General features: G+C 42.8%; 1 protein-coding gene across 2 annotated transcripts in view; it reads right to left on the bottom strand.

Annotated features, from left to right (window-relative positions):
- Positions 1–27,429, bottom strand: part of SHISA9 (shisa family member 9) — a 339,083-nt gene that overhangs the window by 40,072 nt on the left and 271,582 nt on the right. The gene's annotated exons all lie outside the window — the stretch shown is intronic.

Consider the following 27,429-nt stretch of genomic DNA (forward strand, 5'->3'; position numbering starts at 1 on the left):
TAGTTTGACAACCCCTGAATCTGGACTTTACCTGAAACCCCATTTTTGTGTGGCTCCCTAACCTTTACTACAGTGCTTCCCTCATAACCTTAGAGGTGTGTGTTTATTTGTTACCTGAAGAACACTCCCTCAGAGTCACATGCATCTGAACCCCTTTCCCAGGCTTTGCTTTTAGATAACTCAACCCGATGTATATGGAAAATGTTTGGCTTTAGAAACCAACAAACCCAAATGGAAAGAAGCAGGGATACCCTAGCTGAGGCATGAGGATAGGGAGAGTATTTTTATCACTTTACCTGCATGGGCCATCAGGCAAGCTCAAGTGTTAAATGGGAACGTCGCCAAACATAAGTGCCAAGTAACCCAGTCTCTGGCCAACGTCTGGAAAGACGCATGTATCCTTCTACCACGATAGCTTTTTGGCTGAGATTCAGCTGCGATGGGAGAGTCCCAGGATTAGTAAAGTAACAGTAGAAAAGGTGTTGATAAGGTATGGCTTTCACTACACCTTGGACCCCAAGATCCTCTGACATTCTCTTCTCCAAAGCCAACCCACCACGGTTCCTGTCTGCTTCTCCTGGGCATGTCAGGCCACCCACGTTTTGTTCCCAAGTATTGGTCCTGTGGGAAATGGCTTACTGTTAGGTTCTCATTGTATGCTGCTGTGTGTGTGTGTGTGTGTGTGTGTGTGTGTGTGTGTGTGTTTCATGATATAATTTTTGGTGGATAGCTACTGTTTTTGTGCAAAGTCCTTATCTTAGTGACTTCTGGAGAAACACAAACTAAGACAGTTACCATAATTGGCAGCTCATCACACAACTCAAGTGGCGATAAAGCAGCATACCAAAGGACTCAAACGCAAGCATATTGGGCAGGTGATCTCAGGAAATACTTGCAACAAAAGGATGGGGGAGTTAGGGAACAAGAAGCAGCAAATAAAGTGCAATGCCAAGCAAGATGCAATGTTGTCGACTGGAGTTTAATCCCACTCTGGAATTCTGGTAAATTGTATCGAATGCATGCCTTAAAATTATGTCACCCCAGGGGCAAAGGAGCCCTTAGTATTTACACACAAACTCCTATTAGTCATTGGTTGAGGGCTGCTTCCCAGAGACATTAATTTATTAGCACTCGCAACTTCCTATGTTCACAGGCAAAGTAAGCTCCAGTGGCCAGAGATACCCTCGCTCAGGGATGTAAGAGCTGGCAGTTGAAAAGCAAGTGAGTGTGTGCCCAAATAGCAAGGGCCCACTGTGCTATATAGTAATTCAGACCCCTGGCCATGGAAGTGAGCATGTGGCCTGAATCAGACCAATCCCAAGACCTCCTTCTTCTTATAATGATTGAACCAGAGGAGAGCATGTGATCTAAGCTGGGCCAATCAGAGTTCTTCCATCAACATTTCTACTTGGAACCATTGGAGTCAAACAAGAAAAAGGCCATGAAGTCAAGTGAATTTGAACCTACCACGTGGAGAAAATCTTTCTTCATTATTAAAGAATAAGAATCACACCCACAGGAAAGCAGCTGAGGAGAGACAGAAGCCCCTTTCTAAAGAGTGTGTTTTGTGGCTCCTGCCACTTGCAATGTAGAGTTCTGACTAAGGCAATTGTTGTCTGGATTTCCTCTGGGAAGCTGAAACTGACCAGAGGGAAGGCTGTCCATGGGGCAAACCCAGGTATTGCCTCAAGATGGAAAAGGTATTGCCCCTCAGTTTTCTACAGAGCTAAAGGAGAAATTTCAGACAACAAATTGGCTGAGCCATGCGTACAGCGTGCCCAAGGACGTTAGTAAGCTAACTAATGTCTCAATGGCAGGCCCCCGCACCCCTGGAAATACATCCCAAACACTAGACTGTCTAATTAAAGAGTCGAACCTTCAAAGCCTATTATCCTCCAGTATAAGTCCTTTCTCTCATCTGTTTGATCCGTCAGTCCCAGACTCAATCTACTAGGCTCAAACCCTGTTTCCAGGTCTGCCAGAGAAAAGGCTAAACACTTTGTTAAAGAAAAAAAAATAATTCTACAGAGATGTTCCTCACTGAATATCTTGGGACACACTTTTATATTATTAAATAGAATACATGATATTCCATGACAAAGCATTTGCTTTTAGATTTTTTCTCCCAAGTCCTGAGACATCTCAGGGGCAGTGAGTAGTTATTTAACATAAGTAGGTACAACTACAAGACCCCACCAAAGCGATCCCTCTCAAAAGAAGAAATGAGGCCGCCCCAAAGTTGCATTTCCAGTTTCACATTAAGAACCACATAAAGCAAATTTCTGGCAGTTTTAGATAGCCATTTTGTGCCAGCTTCCAGGCACTGAATATTCAGAAATATTAAAATCCAGTTTCAGGGCAGCAATCAAAATTTATTAAACAGACATTTGTGACTAGGTTTTCTAAAGGTCATTTTCATTTCGCTGGACAGGAAGATAGAGACCAGACCTAGCAACCCAGTTGCTTTGTGAGTTTTCCACAAATATATTCAGCTGGGGAGGAGAAACAAAAAAAAAATGCAGATTGGAGATAAGCCCAGGTTGGAATCCAAGAAAACTAGAACAATAGGGTGAGTGAAAAAATGCATCATGAATGAGATCTCGGTTATAATCTGCAAATCTTGCCCTTGCCGAGTTCAGAGAAGAAATATGCATGTGTGTACGTGTGTGTATATATGTATGTATGCATATGTACATTCACATACAAGTATATATGTATGCATATACACACACATATTAATTTTTTTTTTGAAATGGAGTCTCACTCTGTCGCCCAGACTGGAGTGCAGTGGAGTGATGTCAGCTCACTGCAACCTCCGCCTCCCAGGTTCAAGTGATTCTCCTGCCTCAGCCTCCCAAGTAGCTGGGATTACAGGCATGCACCACCAAGCCCGGCTAATTTTTGTATTTTTAGTAGAGAAGGGGTTTCTCCACGTTGGCCAGGCTGGTCTTGAACTCCTGACCTCAGGTGATCTGCCCATCTCGGCCTCCCAAAGTGCAGGGCTTACCGATGTGAGCCACCTCGCCCAGCCCACATATATAATTTCTTTTCCACAGTCATAGCAATAGATGGAATCCAGTAACATGTCTCACTCTCAGAAGTTCCCTTCTAGACATTCCCCATCCCAAGAGATATCTTACCCACCTCTGTGGAAAGGTACTCCTTATCCAATGCCATAAGAAAATTTCTACCCCCCCATTATAAACGCAACTCATTATGACCCTTCGAAATAATGAATGAAGACTTGCCCTTCTGTGATGCTGTTTTTCCATGCAGACCCTCCGTCCGCGAACAACAAATTGATGGTGTCCTGTGCTCTCCTTCCTAAGACAGAGAAGGAGCCTCGTACATTCAACAATCGTCTTCAAAGAAGGTTAAGATACAATTACTCAATGGAAGCATCTGGCAGACTTGCGCCAAGGTAACTACCATGTAACTCCTGTTGTTATGTGGTATATCTTAGTTACTAAACAGGGAAATAAAATGGATGCAACTCAGAGCCACTTAAGGTAAAAATGCTCAGTTATAAATACTGAGAGAATGCTCCAAGTTTCTCCATGCAGAAGAGACAAATATTAACTGTCAGAAACTAGACCATTCTGGCTCATCTTAAAGGAAAGACAACATAGTGACTTCTTCAAAGCATATCCCAAGGAAGAATAGCCCAGAAAGGCACTAGATGGTCAAATAGTATTGTTTTGTTGAGCACATACCATGTTCCAGACAGTAGGTAAAGATCTTCTCATGCTCTCTCTCTCTCTCTCTGTCACCCAGGCTAGAGTGCAGTGGCATGATCTCAGCTCACAGCAATCTCCGCCTCCCAGGTTCAAGTGATCCTCCCATCTCAGCCTCCGAGTAGCTGGATTACAGGCGTGAACCACCATGTCCGGCTAATGTTTGTATTTTTAGTGGAGATATGGTTTCGCCATGTTGGCCAGGCTGGTCCTGAACTCCTGACCTCAAGTGAGCTGCCTGCCTCAGTCTCCCAAAGTGCCGGGATTACAGGTGTAAGCCACCGCGCCTGGCCTCAAACAATAAATTTTTTAAAACAAACTCTTTACTAGGAAACGGTTTTAGATTTACAAAAGTACTGCAAAGATAGTACAGAGAGTTCCTGTATCCTCCAGACCCAGTTTCCCTAGTATTAACATATTAGTATGGTACATTTGTTACAGTGAATGAATCAATATTGATATGTTACTATTAACTAAAGCCCACACTTTATTTGGGTTTCCTTAGTTTTTACCTAATGTCCGTCTTTTCTGTTTCAAAATATCTAGGTACCACATTAAACTTGGAATTTAGTCATATCTCTTTAGATTCCTCTTGCCTGTGACAGTTTCTCAGACTTTCCCTGTTTTCATGACTTTGACAGTTTTGAGGAGCACAGGGTCAGATATCCCGTAGAATGGCCTTTTTTTTTTTTTTGAGACAGAGTCTTGCTCTGTCGCCCAGGCTGGAGTGCAGTGGTGCAACCTCAGCTCGCTGCAGCCTTTGTCTCCTGAGTTCAAGCAATTCTCCTCCCTCAGCCTCCTGAGTAGCTGGCACCACACGCACACACCACCACACCTGGCTAATTTTTTGTATTTTTAGTAGAGATAGGGTTTCACCATGTTGGCCAGGCTGATCTCGAACTCCTGACCTTAGGTGATCTGCCTGACTCAGCCTCCCAAAGTGTTGAGATTATAGGCGTGAGCCACCACGCCTGGCCAAATGGAATTTGTCTCATATTTTTCTCATGATTAGATTTGGGGGTTATGGGTTTGGGGGTGAGGGGAATCACCGAGGTAAAGTGACATTCTCATCATAACATAGCAAAGATACGTACTATAATGACTCATCGCTATTGATGTTAAACTATCACCTGGCTTAGGAAGTGTTGGACAGATTTCTCCTCTATAAATGTATTCTATGTTCCCCTTTTTTCATATTTTACTCTTTGGAAAGAAGTCACTGTGTGCCATTTACACCATATCTAAGGAGTCGGGGTTATGCTCTACCTCCTTGAGTGGAAAAAATATCTACATAAACTATCTGGAATTATTCCTCATGGAAGATTTATCTCTTCTTCCCCATTTATGTATTGATTCAATCATGGATTCATATCAGTGTACACACATGGATATGTATTTTATACTTTGGGTTATAATCCACTACCACTTTATTTTGTTTTGCTGCTCAGATTGTTCCAAATTTGGGCATCGGAAACTATTTCAATTGGCTCCTTTGACAGATCCCCCTCATTTTTAAACTTTCTAACTTTCTGGCAATACGAGATTCCCCAGGCTCATCTTGTATAGATTTGTTATCCTGGTCCAAGAATCAACCATTTCTTCAAGGAGCCTGGTTCATTTTATTGGAGAATAATATTAGAAACCAAAATCTGGGTGCCAGGTGTGCTGGTTGCTTCTACTCCCTCTACACTGACAAGGTAAGGGAATTTAGATATGTATGCTAATATATGTATATACACACATATCTACAAAAATTTACAGAGGCAACTATCGGTGTCTATATTGACCTAAGCATGAAGTCATCCTGATGTCTCCAACTCTAACTCACTGTCAAATGAATCATTCTAGCTTCCTCCCTCGATTACCTGTAACCTCCCACTCCAAGAATAATAAACCTGGCTCCCATTATCCACCATCCAGTTGTTACTTGTTCAATTCCAGTACATAATTATAGCAATATCAGAATTGTTAACCCATATCCTCATGGGACACAACTTTATCAACTAGAACACAGTGCTTATGGACTATATATATTTTAAGTTATTAATGTGTTTTTCTCTTCTTGTCTTCCTGAGTGTATGGGCTTGGCTCTGGATGGCCCATGACTTCCATATGCCTGGGTAGGGTTGGGAAACTCAGATTTATTAAAGAAGTAACACAAAAAATGATGATGTTGATAATGATGAGGAAGGTGAAGACACATTTGTATACATAATAAACATAAAGGGGTTATGGGGTATCCCACACTATTCGATATACTAAGTAATCAAATTATCCCAGGCATTCTTATGGGATACTATTATCTACCCCATTTTCTAGAGGAGAAAACAAAGGCACAGAGAGGTTTGGCCCAAAGTTACATGACTGGAAACCACGGAGCCATTCTTTGAACCTGACAGTCTGACTCTAGAATCTGTGGACTTAGGCACTTCCTTATTGCTGGTGAAGGAGGAAATATTCAAATCTCTAACATTCAGAAATGATTTGGCAGCCAGACAGTAATACAATGTGAAGTCATGCACATTTGGAAGACATTTGTCTTTGGAAAGTGTTTTGTTCTAATTTTTTTTTAAATCTCCACCTTTCGGCATATTAAGGACCAGACTTGGTTGGCAAGACCACAGGATTTTTACAAGAATGGACCAGAGAGGAATGGGATGGGATGTCTGACTCCTCCAGTTCTTGGGGGGATGTTAGAAGGAAAAGAAAGAGAGAGGAGGAAGACCAAGATCATGTCGCCGACTTTCTCTCTTTGAGTTTCAGACCCAGGGTAGGAGAGGAATGTTGGATGAGTTGTGGGAAATGCTTGAGGCAGGAGTCTCTTGTCCTGCTTCCTTTGAGACTCTGGCAGGAGCTCATAGTGAAGCTCTGAGCTGTCACAGGGCAGCTGAGCCAGTTAAGAAACAGAGGGATATAATCTAACCAAAAGGTTGCCTGGTTGGCACTCCCCAATAACTCTAAGATACCAGATACCCTAAGAGCTGGGGTCTTACCACAGAACCTGCCACTATGAGGCAACGGGCCCTACACAGTTGTGTGGACTGGGTTCCTTTCACTTCATTCTCCCCCCTTTCTCTCATAAGCAGATGGTTACCACAGGCTAACTCAGACAAAAGTCATGTGCTCAGAAAGGCCAAACTGGCCAGGCGCGGTGGTTCACGCCTGTAATCGCAGCACTTTGGGAGTCTAAGGCGGGTGGATCACCTGAGGTCAGGAGTTCAAGACCAGCCTGACCAACATAGTGAAACTCCATCTCTACTAAAAAATACAAAAATTAGCTAGGGATGGTGGCGCATGTCTGTAATACCAGCTACTTGGGAGGCTGAGGCAGGAGAATCACTTGAACACAGGAGGCAGAGGTCGCAGTGAGCTGAGATTACACCGCTGTACTCCAGCCTGAGCAACAGAGCAAGATTCTATCTAAAAAAAAAAAAAAAAAAGGCCAAATAAAAAGGAAAGGCACATTAACCATGTAAAAACAACTTTCCCTCATATCTCTTAAGTAAAACCATCCTATTTTACAAATAAGGAAACCAAAGCTCAGAGAGGCTGAGTGCCCAAAGCCACACACCATGTTATAAAGTATCAGGATTCGATGCCAAGGTTGTCTGTTGGCAAAATTGATGTTTCCTCCACCAAGCTAGGCTGCCCCCAGAATGGATCAAGAAGAGCCTGGAAGTTCAGCATTGAACCACGCATTGAACCACCTCTGTGGAGAGAAACTTCCTTCTGTCTTGAATAACTTCCTTCTTCTTGCAAAATTTCCCAGTCAGATGAGAAAACTGCTGGCCAGATCTATGTTTTTTGGTTTCTTCTCCTTCTTCTTCTTCTCCTCCTCCTCCTCCTCCTTCTCCTCCTCCTTCTTCTTCTTCTTCCTCTTCCTCCTCCTCCTTTTTTTTTTTTTTTTGAGATGGAGTCTTGCTCTGTAGCCCAGACTGAAGTGCAATGGTGCTATCTCAGCTCACTGCAACCTCCACCTCCAGGGTTTAAGCGATTCTCCTGCCTCAGCTTCCCAAGTAGCTGGGACCACAGGTGTGTGCCACCATGCCCGGGTAATTTTTTGTATTTTTAGTAGAGACGGGGTTTCACCATGTTAGTCAGGATGGTCTCGATCTCCTGACCTCATGAGCCACCCGCCTCAGCCTGTTTCTTCTATCCAGACAACAGAACTTACTGTTATATGCAGATAATAAACAAGTTTCCTCCCAAATTAGAAATACCCTGCTTCCTGGTGGAACCTACCTATGTCCTTGCCTCTCCAGCTTGGTTCATCCATTCATTCTTCCTCACATATTTTGGTGTCTACGTTGTTCCAGGCATTGTGCTTGGTTAACGATTCCTAGCTCTTATACCACTTACTAAAGAATTTCGTAAAATTTTTCAAAAGCTTTCTTTTTCAAATTTTATTTTAGATACATATTTGTGCATATTTGTTACATGGGCATATTATATAAAGGTCAGGGTCGGGGTCCTAGTGTAGCCATCACCCAAATAGTGAACATTGTACCTGAAAGGTAATCTTCAACTCTCACTTCTTTCCCATCCACCTCTCTTTTGGAGTCCCTAGTATCTGTGATTTCCATCTTCATGTCCCTGCGTACCTACTGTTTAGCTCCCATCAATAAGTGAGAACATGCAGTATTTTATTTTCTGTTTCTGAGTTAGTTCACTTAGAAAAATGGCCTCCAGCTCCATCCATGTTGCTGCAAAGGACATTATTTCATTCTTTTTCATGGCTGCATAGCATTCCATGGTGTGTATATACCACATTTTCTTTATCCAGTCAACTGTTGATGAGCACATCAACAGTTTCCAACCCTCACTCCTTCCACTTCATTGGTTCCATAACTTTGCTATTGTGAATAGTGCTACAACGAACATACAAGTACTGGTGTCTTTTTTGTATAAAATTCTACTAAAGCTTTCAATACTCAAGAGGGACCATGCTTTTGCCTAGCCCATGAGGCCACACTGGCCCTGCCCAGGGACCTTCTTCATCTCCACTGTTTGAAACACACCTTCTATGCCCTATGATGTGGCCTCAGCCATCTCTCTCTCTCCATAGACAGCACCACCCAGGACAACATAATGAAATAAGAATGGAGTTTTGAGTCAGTCCATTTTGGACTCAAATTTTGGCTCTTCCACTTACCAACAGCATCTTTGGGTGTGTTATAAAGCCTGTATGAGCCTCAGTCTTCTAAGCTCTAAATTGGGACCATAACAGCTTCCTCATGGGGTTACTGTGAGGTTCAAAGATATTATGAACATCATGCTTAGCAATGCACTGAAACATAGTAAGCACCCAACTTATGGCAGCTAAAGCTTGATTGCCTCCTATTGTTTAGAAAGCCAAGACAACATAATGGGTGGCCGTGAGGAAAAGAGGGTGTTGGGCTTCCATAAGGCCCTCTCTGGGCTCAGAATTCTTGGACGTAGTCTAGATTGTTCCATTGTCTCAAAACCAGACTAATGACAGGGAATGGGCCAGGAGATGTCCCTGCTGGGGCCAATTGCACTGGTTAGTCTCATAAGAACAAAAAAGGAGAATAGACATTCGGAAATCAGAACAGAGCTCTGGCTTTTAGCTCTGTTTTTCTTCCTAACCTTTCCAAATCTTTATGCCAGCAACCTTTTTAAGGGAAAACCTTAAAATTATACTTTGAAATACCATGTAGGTTTTTTTTTCTGTCCACAAGCAAGGAAAAAAGAAGTATCCAATCCAACCCAAAATTACCCTGAATTTGTCAAAAGAGAGCATAGCAGGCTAGGCTTACATCAGAAAAGGTTTATGTAGAAGGAGAATTGAATCTTATTGAATCTTGGTGGCAGAGAGACCAGCAGGAATTGGCAATAAAGAAAAAAAAACACATATATAATCATAAAACCTTTGGAAAATGAGGCATTGGTGTTACCCAAGAGTTTATATCTTCAAGCATGAAAACTTAAAAAAAAATTTTTGAACCATTTAGGATGGAAATATTTTAAAACTAGAGTTGTTAAATATTTATTTAATGCTCACTTTCAGCCAGTTTTTATGCAGGCTCTGGGGGACAGAGATTCATTTCAAAATCCCGGTTGTGCTGCAAATAGATAACAATCTAGGGTAGGAGGCAGATCCGCAGCATGGCGGGATACATGAAGGACTAGTTGCAATCAGCAACGGTTAATGCTGTGATGCAGCAAAACAGAGGTTCCTGCGCGAGCACAAGAGAGGGCCACCTAATCCAGTTTTAGAAGGCAGGGGGCCTTGTTCATCTATATTCTGCAAGAGTTTCAAAGGCAGCAAAAAGAAGAGGAGGAGTTCAATTTTGATTTGAAGTAGCATCATGTATATGTTGACGAAGAAACCACAATCTTTGTTATCACTTCTGAAACAGAATATCCCTAACATCCCGAAACTCACCCTTGGTGGCTCAGCATCATCATTCTAAAGACTAAAGGGTGTTTCATGCCCACAGCAGCCACTTCATCCAATTTAATGAGATACTATTAACAGGAGATGTTTGCCTTCACTCAATAGCCCCAGCCTGCTATGGCTGTTTAGTGTCTGCCCCTTCTCTTCTCTTTCCTCTGCGTCCCTCTCCTCCTAATCCCTTCTATCGTGTAGTCTTCCTTTGTCTTCCATCATTGTCAGTCTGTTTTACCAGCCACATAGTGAGAGGCAGCCTTCTTTACTCGCAGTTCTAATGTGTTAGGAAATTACAAACCACATACTCAAGCTCGTTAGGATAAATTGTCACGTAACAATTAACCATATGTAAAAATACAGTGCTCTTCTGTAAAATCCTCTGCTCTCCTTTATGTTTTTCCCAGACTCACTCTGAGCCATCTTTCAGGTCTCAGCTTAAACACACGCCTTCCACTTCATTCTCTTTCCTTTCTCTCCAAAGCAGATGGTTACCGCAGGCTAACTCAGACAAAAGTCGTGTACTCAGAAAGGCCAAATAAAAAGGCACATTAACCACATAAAAACTTTGTACCCTCATATCTCTAAGTATAACAATGCTATTTTACAAAGAAGGAAACCAAAGCTCAGAGAAGTTGAGTGGCTTTCCCAAAGTCACACAGCATGTTGTAACAACATCAGGATTCGACGCCAGGTTTGTGTGATGGCAACATTGATGTTTCTTCCACCAAGCTAAGCTGCCCCTAGCACATATCAGGAAGAGTCTGGAGGTTCAGCATTGAGCCACCTCTATGGAGAGAAACTTCCTTCTGCCTTGAGCATCTTCCTTCTACCACGCCTGCCAAGGGACCTCCCTAATCTTCATCCCCTCACTGAATACTCCTGTAGCTCCCTGTATTCATCTGCTAAGGTAATATAACAGAGAACAACAAATGGAGTGGCTTAAACAACGAAATATATCTATCATCTCACAGTCCCCGAAGCTAGAACTCTGAGATCATGGTATTAGCAGGGATACTTCCTTGGGAGGGTGATGAGGGGTCATCTTCTCCACGATTCTCTCCTAGCTTCTGATGGTTACCTGGCAACCTTTGACATTTCTTGGCTTGGGGATCTCTGCTTCTGTCTTCACATGGCATTCTCTGTGTGTGTTTGCGTCCAAATTTCCCTTTGTTATAAGGAGACCAATCATATTGGATTAGGGGCTCATCCTACTCCAGTGTGGCTTCATCTCAACTAATTGCATCTGCAGTTACCCCAAATAAAGTCACATTCTGCGGGTACTGGGTGATAGGACTTCAATATAATATTATATTGTAACATTCCTTTTCCTTTTCTTCCTTACTCACATTAATACTTTCATTTATTTTCAATTCCTGTTTTCCTCATACTTTTTTTTTTGAAACAGGGTCTTGCTCTGTCACCCAGGCTGCAGTGCAGTGGCACAATCATAGCTCACAGCACCCTCGACTTCCTAGGCTCAAGCGATCCTCCCACCTCAGCCTCCTGAGTAGCTAGGACTACAGACATGCACCAGCAAGCCTGGCTGATTTTTTTTATTTTTGTAGAGATGGGGTCTTGCTGTGTTTCCAAGGCTGGTCTCGAACTCCTAGACTCAAGCCATCCTCTCCCCTCGGCCTCCGAAAGTGATGGGATTACAGGCATGAGCCATCGTGTCCAGCCTCCCCACACCTTTTTGAGGTCAGGACGGATGTCCATCTCCTTCATCATTCCATTTCCAGGGCTTAGCCTCACTCCTTACTGGATCTGAATTCTAACCCAGGAAAGGAAGAGAAAAAGAAAATGTTTTGCAGGCACCTGCTGTGTCAAGGCAGTTTGCAAGGTGCTTTACCTAAAAGTCAGACATTGCTCCAAGAAAAATGCATGAGCTTTCATGGACTGGGTTAGCAACAACATTTTGGTTGCTCTGAAATTTCTTTGCTCTTTTTTGGAGTGCGTGTGCAGTGGGTAAGTGTTTTGTTTACGGACCATTTGATGCCTGGGACAGCAAATGACAACACAAAAGGAAAGCAATATAACAAATGGGAAAAATGAGGCTCAGCTTTCCCCCCAAAATAAAGATACTACACCGATCAGGTAATAACACAGCACACTTCCCCCACGGTTGGAGGATGAAATGTGATCTACAGCAAGTCTCTAGAAAGGAACATCTCTACTCAGGGATTGGAGGAACCTCTAGACAATCCCGTATCAGGCTTTATTCACGAAATGTTCACTGTGCATCACACCTAGGTTGAAGCTGCACGTAGTCAGCATGTGGAAGCATGCTACTTTGTCAGTAACCTTGTACATTTTGTCCACTCACAACCCCACTGCTTTGAAATTTCATTTTTAAGGATCTATCAGAAAAAGTATAAGTGAATGGTTATGAAATTCACAGCAAAGGTCACTATCATCTGTCTTACTCTTTTCTAGACCTTCAAAAGTTCCCCAGATGGGCTGGGCAGAGTGGCTCACACCTGTAATCCCAGCACTTTGGGAGGCAGGGGTGGGTGGATCACTAGAGGTCAGGAGTTTGAGACCAGCCTGGCCAACATGGGGAAACCTCATCTCTACTAAAAATACAAAAATTAGCCCAGTGTGGTGGTGCATGTCTGTAGTTCCAACTACTCAGGAGGCTGAGACAGGAGAATCGCTTGAACACAGGAGGTGGAGGCTGCAGTGAGCTGAGATTGTGCCACTGCACTCCAACCTGGGTGATAGAGCAAGACTCTGACTCAAAAAAAAAAAAAAAAAGAAAAAGGAAAGAAAAGAAGCCTTCTCTGTCCCTCAAGGTGCCAATCCCACCTCCTGAGAAGTTTTGAGATAGTGAGGCTGTGAAGACAGAATGGGTCATGCAGAGCCAGAGAACTTGGGTTCCAATCCTGCCCCAGCAATGCATAAGTTGTCAGGCCATAGGCAAATTAATTAGCCTTCCAGAGTCTGCTAGGGCACATGGAATGGGGGAAATGGGGAAGTCAGTGCTGCTGCATGTGAAACACACGTCAGCCAAAGAACGGAAAGCAGGATCTTGAAGTGGTATTTGCAGACCCGTGTTCACAGCAGCACTCTTCACAATAGCCAGGAGGTGGTAGCAACCCACGTGTCCATCGACAGACGAATGGATAAACAAAATGTGGTCTACTCATCCAGTGGAATATAATTGAGCTTTAAAAGGAGGGAAGCTCTGACCCATGCCATGATATGGACAAATCTTGACAACATTATTTATGCTAAGTGAAATTAGCCAGTCACAAAAAGACTAAATACTGTATGATTTAATTTCCATGAGGTCCCTGGAGTAGTCAAATTCACAGAGATGGAAAGTAGAATGGTTACCAGGGTCTAGAGAAGTGGGGATTGGGATTTATTATTTAGCAATGCAGAGTTTCAGTTTGGGAAGATGAAAAAGTTCTGGAAATTGGTTGCACAACAATGTGAATGTACTAAACTCTACTGAAATGTACACTTAAAAATGGTTAAGATGGATGGCTGGGCACGGTGGCTTCATGCCTATAATCCCAGCACTTTGGGAGGCAGAGGCGGGTGGATCATGAGGTCAGGAGTTCGAGACCAGCCTGACCAACATGGTGAAATCCCATCTCTACTAAAAATACAAAAATTAGCCGGGTGTGGTGGCATGCACCTGTAATTCCAGCCACTCAGGAGGCTGAGGCAGGAGAATCGCTTGAACCCAGTAGGCAGAGGTTGCAGTGAGCCGAGATCACACCACTGCACTCCAGCCTGGGTGACAGAGCAAGACACTATCTCAAAAAAAAAAAAAAAAAAAAAAGGTTAAGATGGTAAATTTCATGTTTTTTCCCACAATTTCACACATGCACACACACATACACACACACACACAACAATGTGCTTCACATACATGTCCTTTATTCTCAAACCCATTCGATAAACCAGGCATTATTGTATTCATTTTGAAAATAAGAAAACAGAGGCAAAGGGAGGCTGTGAGTCACTTATTCAAGGTCACAAGCCACAGAGACACAATCAGCTTCATCCAAAGCAAATGTTCTCTCTGTCCCAGCCAATTCGCTACCATGGAGTTCAAGGTAGGGTAAAACGAGATATGTCCTGAGAATACCACCCATAGTCCTTGGCATGCGGAAGTGCTCTGCAATGTCAGATCCTATCTCATTTCCCCGTAACATTTCCAGTTTTACAAAACTCGATCCTTGATTAAAACAACCTAGCCATTTTATTTTCCTCTGAAAATGCTCAGGGTGGTGATTGTTGAGTAAATCAAATCGTTTCTAATTAGAGATTGGGCAAATTTATTCATGAACAACTCACTTATCAAATAATCACCATGTTTCCATCCTAGGCTAGGCATCATTCTGGGTACTAAGGAAAGAAAAATGGACAAGACTCACTCCTGCCTTTGAGAAGCTCAGAGTCCAGTGAGGGAAACAGACAGGTAAACAATTTTCTTGTAATGCATGTGAGGTTATTAAAAAGCAGGTACAAAGACTAGAGGCAACATCTGTTTCAAATTGAGGCTTGCCTTATTGTAATCCCTCCTGTGCCAAATTTCTAAAAATGTTAATCAAGATATAAAAATTGGCCCAGGCTTGGCGGTCCATGACTACAATCGTAGCACTTTGGGAGGCTGAGGTGGGAAGATCACTTGAGGCCAGGAGTTCAACACCAACCTAGGCAGCATAGCAAGACCCCATCTCTACCAAAAAAATTTTTAAGTAGCCAGGCATGTGTCATGTCCCTGTAGTCTCAGATAATTGGGAGACTGAGGCAGGAAGATCACTTAAGCCCAGGAGTTTGATGCTACAATGAACTATGATTGTGCCACTGCTCTCTAGCCTGAGTGATAGAGCAAGACCCTGTTTCTAAGAACAAAGAAAGATATAAAAAATAAACATTAAAATGCATAAATAATACAAAAATGAGTTATCGGTATATATCTGTAAGAATACCAAAAAAAAGGCAAAACAGAAACCAAAACACAAGTCTGACAAGGCCAAGTCTCAATTTAGGACATGTAGCAAGTGAAACTCTTACACCTTGCTGTTGGGAGTGTAAAATGCTACAGCTCTTTTGGGAAAATAGTTTCTTTTAAAGTTAGACATAAACTTACAATATGATCCTCCAATCCCACTCCCAGGTAATCAAGAGAAATAAAAAATTTTATTTACACAAAGCCTGTGTACAAATGTTTAAAGTGGATTTACTCATACTTGCCAAAAACTGAGCACAATACAAATATCCTTCAATTGGTGAATTCATAAACACACTGTGGTACATCCATACAAACAGATTACACTCAGGAATTAAAAATGAATGCACTGTTGTTAATACATGTATCATGTGAAGTTAAAGAAGCCAGACTCAAATGCCAGATACTGTCTGATTCAATTTATAAGACATTCTGGAAAAGACAAAATTATAGGGAGAGAAGACAGAGCAGTGGCTGCCAGGTCCACAAAGGCCATAAAAGTGCAGACCAAAGGAATTGGTGGTGGGAGAACAAAACTACTTTGTGTCTTGATTGCAGTGGTAGTTACAGCACTCTATGCATTTGCCAAAACTCATAGAACCATCCCCAAAAGAATGAGTTTTACTGTATGTAAATCATAAAGTAAATTTAAAAAGTTTTTAAAAAAGATGTAAAGACATCACCCTACTTAGAAACGTAGAGTAACTGCTGGTGTTCCAGAAACGGTGAGAGCTCTCTGAAATATGGAGTTTAAATGGGATTAGCTTAAGATGGGAATCCACAGCCCAGCAACTGAGGCAGAAAGTACAGCTGCAGAAGATAGGCTCAAACATCCCAGCGGTGATAGAGTCTGGAAACAAAAGCAAGTGAGGACGTTTACAGGTGATTAGTTATGTGATGCAGGGGAATGGAAATAGGTGGGTAAGTAGATCGAAAACCATTCTGCCTCTTCCCAAACCATCTGGCTTCTCAATTTGGTGAGGCAGCTACTATGACTAAGAGTTCTTGGAATGGAGGGACAGAACAATCCTCTGAGTAGAGGAGGGTGCTTAGGAAAAACTGCCCCCACCCAAAAGACCACCTGCCCAACCGTCTCCTGAGTGACATTTCCTGTCCCTCCCCCAGAGTGTGGATAAGACACTGCCAGTTTCTGTCAGCCCCTCCCACAAGAAGATAATGCTAACAAATCCAGCAGTCAACAAGGAACCACAATCACAAAACTTCACATCCGATCCATGGTCACTAACTGCATAATACCAACACCATGAAACAGGAAAGATAAACTCAAAAGTGGAAGAATTCAAATCCATGGAAACAGAGCCAAGAGAGCAATTACATCAGGACCTTAAAGTAAGTGTAATTAATATCCTCAGAAGGATGAGAGTACATTGCATACCTGAAATAAGAATAGGTAGTTATGAAAAATGAACCTAATAGAGTTATTTACAAAAGGAAAACATAGTTGTGGAAACCAAGATAGGGCACTTTATAGAGACTTAATTATGTATCCGGAGCATTCAGGGAAGGTTCTCTTGAATCGTCAAGCTCTCAGTTGGGAGATCATTTCTGTCCAAAGAAACTACAAGGATGAATGTAAAGAACCATGAAAAATCATTTTATGCCTTTTAAGGAACCTTAAGAAAATCAGTGAAGCTGGAGCAGAAAGTACCTGGGGAAGATCTCTTTTTTTACTACAACTTCTAACACTAGCCATGGATTACTTTGCAGTGAAAGTGTTCCAGGTTCCTAAGTACACAAATACACAGTGTTAACACTTTTCAAGTGTGTTACCTAATCTATACCTATCTGTGGCAGATTGCATTTTCCAAAGACGGCCATCACAGTATCTCCCTCTCTCATATGCACTTTTTGCAAAGTGATGCTGGCATTTTTTCCACCTAGTGGTGGAGGTCTGGCCCTTCTTATTAAACTTAGGCAGATCTTTACAACGCCTTGGCCAATGGAGTAGGGCAGAAATTATGCCCTGTGAATTTGGTGTCTAGGTCATCAAATGCCAGGCAATTCTACTTGCTTTCTTGGGACTCAGTGGTCATGCTGTAGGGAAGCCCAGGCTATATGAATAGCCACATGTAGATGTTACAGCCAACAGCCCTAGCCGAAGTTCCAGATGACAGCCAGTATCCATTGCCAGACACGTAAGCGAAGCAACTTCAGGGTGACTTCTGCTCCAGTCACCGTGTGACTGCAACTGTGTGACAGACCCTGAGTGGGAACTGCACAGCTGAACAGAGTCAACTCCAAGAACTATGGAAGATAATAAAATGATTGTTTTTTGTTGTTATTGTTTTAAGCTACTACGTTTCCAGAGATGGTCATCACAATATCTTCCTCTCACAAATGCATTTTTTGCAAAGTGAGGTTGACGTTTTTTTCCACCTAGTGGTGGAGGTCTGTGTCCATTGTGTATAAAGTTGTAGAGTGGTTCAGTACACAGCAATGACATCAGAAAAACATCTTAGTTTGTAAATCTGAAACACTAGATTTGCATAAGCTCCAATTCCAAATTTATAAGAAATCAAATGAGATGAACTTTAACCTGCAATCCCAACATTTACCACAACTGAGGCCATCAGAGGAAAAATAGAACCCTTATACCCGTGACTCAGTGTTATAAACCTAACCGGTCACCATCACCCTTAGTGGATAGACTGAGACCTGCTGGAAAATAAAAAGGGGCAAGTGATATGAATGCCTGACCAAAGAGGAAAGGAAAGGTTCTTCTTTCAGCTAAACATTCCTAAACCCAGAGGATGGTTTTATACAATGAGCTCCAGGCTTGGAGTTTTTGGCTATGTGACCGCAGGTAAGTTACTTAACTTCTCTGATGTCTCCTGTCCCTCACTGATAAAATAAGAATAATGACACTTAGTTTATAGGAAGTCCCCATTCTCAAAACTATCTGGCAAAAATGAACCCACAAAGATAAATTAGAGATACTATGGCAACTTACGTGAAACCTATTGTTAGAACTTGGGATGTCCCAGACACAATTATTTTCTTTACATATTTACTCTGAGCTTCCCAGATATTCCATCACTATGCAGCTTCTGGTCACCATTGGCTCTGGCGCGATTTCTGCCTCCCCACATCAGTCCCTGCACACCTGATGGCTGTTATGCACCATATTTATTGCTAGCATGGAACAAAACCTTTGTTGAATTTCAACCTAATGTCACTCCTCATTCTTTGCTGGTTCCCTTAAAATAATTATAAGTGAATCATGAATCCCTTCCTGCCCAACACACACATCTCAAGGGTATTTTAATGGTTGTGACCTTTAGATTCTCCTTTCAAAATATTTTCCAAATTTATCCCCCTTCTCCCCATCTCCACCACCCCCTCTTTAGATGAAACCAGCATTGTTTCCCACCTGGACCTCCTTTTGAGATACCTCTCTTTCTTTCACTCACTTCCAATCCATTAACCACCCACAAGTCAGGGTAATCTCTAAAACACATGCTATGACATCACTCCCCTGCTTCAGACCCCTTAACTGATTCCGGCTGCACTTTAGAGTAAAATCAAAACCCATACCATGTATGACAAGGTCCTGCATGATCCCGCACCTACCAACTTCCCCAGACACATGGCATTACCTTTCCCATTGATCTCTACCCCCCAGCAAGCTGACCCCTCATTTAAACCTTCAAATACATGACTTCCCCCCTCACAGCCTTCACACACATTCTTCCCTTTGCTTAGAATGTTCTCACTTCTCCTGATTTCCCATTCATCTTTTTGTACTTTGCTTGTATATATATGTGTGTGTATATATATATATATATATATAAAATTTTATTTTAGGAAAGAATTTCTTGGGCCTAATCTCCCATATAAATCTGCTCCACCTACCATAGTAATTATAATTATTATTATGATTATATGAACAACAAAAATAATGGTAACAATAAAACCCATTACTTTTCCTCCATAATCATAGTTTATAAAATATATACATGTATTTACAGGATTATTTAATTGATACCTGTCTTCCACACTGGATGTGCAATAACAATATCTATTTTCCCTACTGGTTTAATGCCAGTATCCAGCACAATTTCTAGCCCATGGTAACTGCTCAGAACGTTTTTGGATAAAAAAACAGTGAATTAACACTGAGTGCACGATTCCAAATGTTACTCCAATTGACTATGATTCCATCAGGTGTCTCCTGAAGCAGGAATAACTTTCCATCTGGAAAGGAGACTGTCCCCCACATCAATTTCCTGGGACATGGAATGTAGAATCCTACTTAGCACTCTGTGCAGTGTTGATAATCCTGATTCCATAAGGATGGCTCAGTCTCTCACTTTCCCAGTTCCACAAATTGATCTCATTTGATCAGTTTGTTTATTCATTTATTTATTTAGAGACAGGGTCCCACTCTGTCACCTAGGCTGGAGTGTGGTGATGCAGTTATGGTTCACTATAGCCTCAAACTCCCGTGTTCAAGCAATCCTCCCACCTCAGCCTCCCAAGTAGCTGAGACTACACGTGCATGCCACCCTGCCCAGCTAATTTTTAAATTTTTTATAGACACAAGGTCTCACTGTGTGGCTCAGGCTGGTCTCGAACTCCTGAGCTTAAGTGATCCACCCACCTTGGCCTCCCAAAGTGCTGGGATTGCAGTGTGAGCCACCGTGCCTGGCTGATCAGTTTATCTTTTTCAATCTAAGCATCAAGGTCAGCTATGGACAGGCTGCCTCTGGGTTAGGTGTCCTGTACCCCTGGTCCAAACTTCTATAACCTGGTGTGGGGACAGAGTCATGTAGCAGTCAACACAGCAAATATCTCTCAACAGGAATGTAGATAGGCAGTGTAGCTTAGAAGCCAGACAGGCGGCAGAGGCTCTAAATATATCTATACCTTTTCATAGGAGCCAAGTATTGAAAGTGTAGAAGTGTTAAACAGTGTCTACATTCATTGAACAAATGCTCCACGTACATTGTAAATGTCCAGACCTAACCACTCTGTGGAGTTCTACATCTTAAGTTCTTGGGCAATCTTAGTTAAGAAAGTTGATTAGCCAGAGGTCATTTGCCTCACACACTCAGGAGACTTTCCTACCCACCTGATAGCTCTCTCACATTGTAAAACCATCCTCAATGCCCTGGGTCCAGATCAGCCTAAAGAAAAAGCCCCTAAACAAACATTTCCAGTCTTGCCCCACTTATTCAATCCTGCTCTCATCACAGTAATTAAACACCCACATCCTTCTGCCAGGAAGATGCGGTAGAGGGAATTTTACACTCTGACCTTCCCTCTTTGGATTCTGATCTGCTCCCATTCAGTGGCCTCATCTCATCCTTTAATTTTCTCATGGGGTCATAGATTCTTGGATTTCCACACCAAATCTCAAAATCATTAATTCATAGAACAAATTGGAGAGAATCTTCGCGTTTCCCACAGTCCCACTGTCATTCCCAGGGGACCATCGCTGGGGCCAAGGTCAGGAGGCAAGAGTATTAACCGAAGATTTCCCCTCAATCACCTGAGAAGGCAAGGAAGAGAGCTGTGATTTTCTTAGGTGTGAGTCCTAGTTCTTCCTTCTAGTAGCTCTATGACTGTATAAATTTCTTAACATTTCTGATTCTCTGTTTCTTCAGCTATAAAATAGTGGTAATCATAGTATCTATCTTTTAATGGTGTTGTGAGGACAAAATAAGATAAGGCATGTAGAGATGTTTATGACTAGCACAGAGCCAGCACTCAACAGGCATTAGAAAGATGTTTTGTTTTTTTGTTTTGTTTTGTTTTTGTTTTATTGAGACAGAGTCTTGCTCTATCACCCAGGCTGGGGTGCAGTGGTGTGATCTCAGCTCACTGCAACCTCCGCCTCCTGGGTTCAAGCAGTTCTCCCGCCTCAGCCTCCTGAGTAGCTGAGATTACAGGCACCTGCCACCACACCCAGCTAAATTTTTTTATTTTTATTTTTAGTAAAGGCGGGGTTTTGCCATGTTGGCTGGTCTAGAAATCCTGACCTCAAATCAGCTGCCCACGTTAGCCTCCCAAAATGCTGGGATTACAGGTGTGAGCCACCATGCCCAGCCTAGAGGGATGACGTTGTTATAGAGTTAAGTGGCTACTCAAAGCCTTATACATCAACTACTCAATGATTTTGAGATAGGAAGAAAGTTTGCTTCAATTCTTAGACCACCTTACATTTAACATCAGGCTTTTCTAGAATTATGGATATTATTACTAAATAGGGTAGAAAAAAACAAAAAACAACAAAAAAAAAACCTGGCCTCTGAAAAAATGGACCTGGAAATAGATCAAGCTGGCTAATGTATGTCCAGACACCTCCCCATCATCTTTTGCTCTCTGGGAAATATTACTATTTTCAAATGTGGTTTCCCTCTAAGGCCTTGTAGACTCAAGGCTGGAGGCTGGCTTCTCTGTTTCACATTCCCAGGTCCCCGGCACTAGCAGAGACCTGGGAGTGGGAAGTTGTCTGTGTTGCTGGGGATGGGGAGCACTCTCCCAGCATCTCGGAGCTAGATGACTCTGCCAAATAGCCAAGTGGTTAAATGTTGAGGGCTGTAAATGAGGTTCATCTGTCAGTTGTGGGCGGGCACCAGCTCCATCTGCTGTGTCGGGAGCTTGGAGAGTGATTGGAGGAAGCAACTTGTAAAACGTGGGGCCCAAGATGGGAGGCAGAAGCGTCGTCAGGAGATAGTAGAACTGGGAACCTTGAAGACTCTCTCAGTCCCCTTAAAAATTTAACAGATGAAAAGAAAAAAAAAAGACCCAGAGAGACGGATGGGCTTACACATGGTCACCCTACAAATGTCAAGATGAAAGCCAACTCTCTAGAATTCTAGATTACTTCTCTCTCCACACATTCACCTGACCCATCCTTGTAGCTAATCCATGGATGGAGGAGAATGCTCTGAGCAACTTGAGAAGAATAAAATGCCCTAGCTACTTTGTCTGTGCTCACAAGTCTTCTTCAAGTTCAAGCACCTTCTCTTCTTTAAAGAACCTCAAAACCAATGTGATTATTCACTCGTTCATTTGTTCACTCAATAATATTTTTGAAATGTCTCTATGTGCAAAGCATCATTCCAGGCACTGGAACAACATCGATTACAAAACATGAACCTGGCTGGGTGCAGTGACTCATACTTGTAATCCCAGCACTTTGGGAGGCCAAGGCAGGTGGATCACGAGGTCAGGGGTTTCAGACCAGCCTGGATAACAGGGTGAAACCCCTTGTGTACTAAAAATACAAAAATTAGCCAGGTATAGTGGTGATTGCCTGTAGTCTCAGCTACTTGGAAGGCTGAGGCAGGAGAATTGCTTGAACCCAGGAGGCGGAGGTTGCAGTGAGCCTAGACTGCGCCGTTGCACTCTAGCCTGGGTGACAGAGTAAGACTCTGTCTCAACAAAAGAAAAAAAAAAAAAAAAACATGAACCTAGTTCCTGCCTCCAGGAGCCAATAATCTAGTGAGCAAGACAGGTATCAGTTAGAGGGAAAGTCGTATAACTAGATATATGCTTCTCAATGGGCAACAGAGCAAGACTCTGTAGAAGTATTGAGCACTAGTCTTGCCTAATTCACATGAGATGGGATATTATGAAGAACGGACTGTTTTTTTCCCCCACCCATTTTTGTATACAGTGGCACTTTGTTATTGAGCAGATGACCACAGGGCAGCCATAGTCTCTGTGGGAAGTCTGCACAACAGAATCAGACCTCGAAAGAGCCATTCTAGGATTTTGAGCTTCCAAACTTCGTATTGCTATGGATAAGCATTTGCTGAGCTAGGTTTTGTTTCTGGTCCAGAAGGTATGAAGAATCTGGGCTCTAGGAGAGGAAAAAGATCAGAGAGCAATTAAGTGAGCTGCTAATGTGTTCTCTGAGAGGGGGTTCTGTACACTGTCCATGGTGCAAACAAAGTGCAGATTTTCATAACCCTCAAATTCCCAACCACTTCTGAGAGTTTCCCCTTGGATCACAGATCTTTCCTGATGGTGGGCTGAGCCCAGAAAACGAAATGCAGAGAGAATCAGGCTTTCCTCAGCCAGCAAATTCAGAGGATCCCCAGCTCTGGGCCCTCAAAGATCAAAAGCTGGGAGACAGTCTATAATTGGAGTCATGTGTCCTCCCCAGCCTCTGAGTAACCACTCGGATGAATAACAGCGACTCAGCATCATGGCTTTGTTATTGTCTCAACATCAGATTAAGAACGGAGAGGGGAGAAGAGATGTGGGTGATCTGAGGGTTGCAGATCTACAAGGCCATTATCTGTCTTGAGCTTCGGCCCACCCTACCACCCACTCCTCCATGTGAGGTTATAATATAACAATAAGCCTGCAATTATATTTTACTTGTTGGGGAAAAAAAAAACAGTGGTGAGTCAAAAAGCCAGCTCAGAGATGGAACGGGCATCACTAGTTATATAAGCGGGAGGGGGCCAAGCCTTGGGCTGAATTCAGAACTCCCACTGTGGGTCCGTGTTCCTGGGTCTGTCTAGCTGTTTTGGGCTGGACTTCCCAGTGTCTGTGAGTGGCACTTGGCCCTGAAAGGCATAAAACCATCAAACACAAGAGTGGTGGCATCAGGCATCGGTTAAGATCCAGGTTCTAAAGAGAGTGGACTGTGAGACCTGGACAGACGTTGGGGTCAGGACAAAGAGGTAGAGAAGTAGGCGTGGTGTGACCTGTGTGATCAGAGACCAAACAGATCAAAATGGGCACCTCTGCAGGTATCAGGACAGATGACTCATGTCGGTCAAAAACCAAACTGGTTAGCAGAACTGACTGTAGGCACATGATGATCAAAGGCCATACCTAGACCCCCCAAATATGCCTGGCTATATAAGCCCCCTCCAAATCTAGATGCAGTCTTAGGGACAAGGACAAAGGTAGAATAAACTGAATAAAGAAATTGTAATAAACTAATAGAGGTTTTTAACATAAGACAGGTTTTTATTAAAAAAACAGAAATTAAGCTAAGTTATAAAAAAGATATTTAAAGTTACATTTAAATGTAACTTTAGTAGGAAAAAAAATGCCATGCCTACTTAAAGTTACATTTAAATGTAACTTTAGAGATTTGATTTGGCAAGAGACAGAGGGAGAGTGAGAACATACCTCGGTTCAAATCTCAGTTCTGCCAACTCAATAGCCCTCTGGATTTGTACCTAACTAGTTTCTCTTTCTTGCTTGGTCTCCTCATATGTGACATTCTAAGGAAAGCCCTCACCCACCCTTGGAAGTACGTGAAAGTGTAGGGGGGCATATTTTATTATCAAAGTGATGCAGGGGAGGCTACTAGCATTGGGCACCAGGGTTGCTAAAATGTCCTGCAATGTGTGGTGTCCCACAGGGATTCATCCCACCCAGTGTGCTCACTGTGCCCATGCAGAGAAACATTGGAGCTAAAATTCCAAATTCCTTTAAGACCAGTTGAAAAACAGCTTTCAACCAGCCCTGCCTCTCTTACCGTTCACAGTAACCTTCACCTCTTGCCTGGCCAGCCGTGGGCATGAGACTGAATCTGTACCTATCTCAGAACCCTCCCCTGGACGTGTCTCACTCAAATCACACAACTTCCCAGCCTGCAAATAATTTTTGTCATCCATTCTCTCATTTACTCCTTATGGCATCTCTGGAATATAGGGAAAAAATAAAATCTTTTTATTTTTGTTTTATTTTATTTGTATGTATTTATTTTGGAGAGGGAGTCTCATTCTGTTGCCCGTGGCTCACTGCAGCCTCGACCTCCTGGGCTTGAGCCATCCTCCCACCTCAGCCTCCAGAGTAGCTGGGACCACAGGCATGCGCCACCATGCCCAGCTAATTTTTTCTTTTCTTCTTTTTTTTCTGTCTTTTTTTTTTGGAGAGACAGGGTCTCACTGTGTTTCCCAGGCTGGTCTCTAATTCCTGGGCTCAAGCAATCCTCCTGCCTTCGTCTCCCAAAGTGCTGGGATTACAGGCATGAGCCAGCTACCACGTCCATCCCAGACCTTTTTTAAAAGAGGGAAAGTGAAGCCAAGAGCTAGCATCCGATAGGCAGCTCTGGGACTGAAGCTGAGATTATTTCATGCTAAATGCAAGCCTCTTTTGGTGTCCTGTGCTGAGGACCAGGACCCAGTCATAAATTTCTCTCATATCTTTGCCTAGGTTTGTTATGGGAGCTCAGGAAGTACCTGGAATATAAGGGGCCCTTTCCCCACATAAGGAGTCTTTCTTTTTCTATCTCAGAGCTGCCTTGGATCCAGAGATTACAAAGGAATCAGCTTGGCTCCTTTGGACCTCTCACACTCCCACAGGCCTCCCTGGTCCCCTTACCAGGAAGAAAGAGAGAGATCATTTCATCTTCCTATGAAACTAGCATCTTCCCTCTGCACCTCACCCCATGTGAGAGGAGGGCATTGCTACTCACCCTCTCAAGTCCAAACCCCTCCTGGGCTTCTCCATCACCTCATCCCTCCATCCCCAGTAAGGGGTCCAGTCCTGGTGATTCTTTCTCACAAACGTTTCTCAAATTTCTTAGCCTTCATCCCTGCCCCCAGTTCTATCTCCAGTTTGCCTGCCTTAATTCAGGCCATCGCCATCTCTCTGAGGACCAACATGGTCTTAAGGAAGAGGTATAGGCACCAATGGCTTACAGCTCCTTAACTCCCAAGAGACAGTCAAGGACCCTGACAGTGATGAAAGGGGGCTTCTGTGAACTGATCTGGGGCCAGACTGCAAGGTACATGAGGAGGAGGAATATCTGGGTTCCCAGAGCCCAGCATAAGGCAGGACCAGAGGAAAGTCATGTTTTTATTGGGTAAACAAACAGGAGGCTGGAAATGGTTGCATGAGAAGGCCCCATAATGAAAATTAAAACCCAGAAAACAAACCAAAACAACAAAAAACAAATGCTGTATTTTACAAGTTTATATAAGCCAGAAGTGTAGGATAATAAATATCAAGTTAGTAAAGACCTTGGAGATCAACCAGTCCAGACTCTCATTTTATTGAGAATGAAGGGTGGGGATGGGAAACTGAGGCCCAGAGAGGTGATATGACTTTTTAAGGCCCCAGCATGTCCCAGACTGTGGAATCTGCCAGGACTCTGACTCCTCAGTCAGCATTAAGTTTCCCAGAACACCTTTTCCGCATTTCTTCTTCTAGTTTATCACTCCAATCAGCCATCATCTCCTCCAGGAAGCCCTCCCTGAACCTCCAAGCTGGGTGAGATGCTCAACCCCTCTCCTCTAACAGCCCTGTGAACTTCCTCTGGCTTCGAATACATTGATATAACTCTGTTGTAATTGCTGGGTTTTTCATTTGTCTTCTCCATTAGACCACAGTTTCCAAATCTCGGCACAATTGACATCTTGGGAAGACTCACTCTTGGCTTGGGTGGGTGATAGGGGACTGTCCTGTGCATTTCAGGAGCTTAGCACATCCCTGCCCACTGCCTCCTGCAAGTTGTGACAATCAAAAATGTCTCCAGGCATTGTTAAATATCCCCAAATAGGGATGGGGAGCAAAATTGCCCCGAGTTAAGAACTGCTGATCTAGATTGCTAGGTCTACGCGGGCAGAAACAGTGACTTCTTGTTCTTTACACTCCTATTATGCAGCACGGGTCCTGGAACATGGTAAACATGGAATCAATTTAATCTACAATTAGGAAAATGTGCGTGTGTGAGTGTGTGTGCGTGTGTACATGCACAAATACACGCCATTTCCACATTGCAGTGTCCGAAATATATAGGATATATATATTTCAAAGCATATAAGAGTTTTGTTCTTCTGGGATACCTTCAGCATTTCTGTGTGTTTATATTGCATTGTTAACGCTAAGGTGTTAATCAAAACCTAAAAACTCTTTGTTTCTGGATTGGTAAATGAGTGAGAATGTGTCTGTGTGTGTGTGCATGCGCGTGCGCGCACACGCGCGCATCTCTTGTGACTGATAAACAGTTCCTTTTCAAATAATATTCATACAGATAAGAAAATGTATTTTCAATGAAACAAAACCCTTTTTCCATTTGATAAAAGGGACATTATCGGGGTCATTAAAGCATCATTATATGCTGAGCTCCTAACGCACTGGTCTTTACTTGGGAGCACACGGCAATCACAAAAAAGAATTTTTATTGCCAGTTGAACAGATCGGGAAGTAAGATATTACGAAATGTGCTATTAGGCAGCAGCAAAGTAATTAGGTGACAAGCAAAATACATTATTCGGCGTTTCAAAATATTTCCACTTCATCACCAGTTCATTAAAATCCCGCCTCCTCTCTCGTGGCCCACTAGGAATTTACATCAAGATTGTTTACCAAAAAAA

Source organism: Hylobates moloch, unplaced genomic scaffold (assembly GCF_009828535.3).
Source record: "Hylobates moloch isolate HMO894 unplaced genomic scaffold, HMol_V3 SCAFFOLD_23, whole genome shotgun sequence".
Classification (NCBI taxonomy): Eukaryota; Metazoa; Chordata; class Mammalia; order Primates; family Hylobatidae; genus Hylobates; species Hylobates moloch.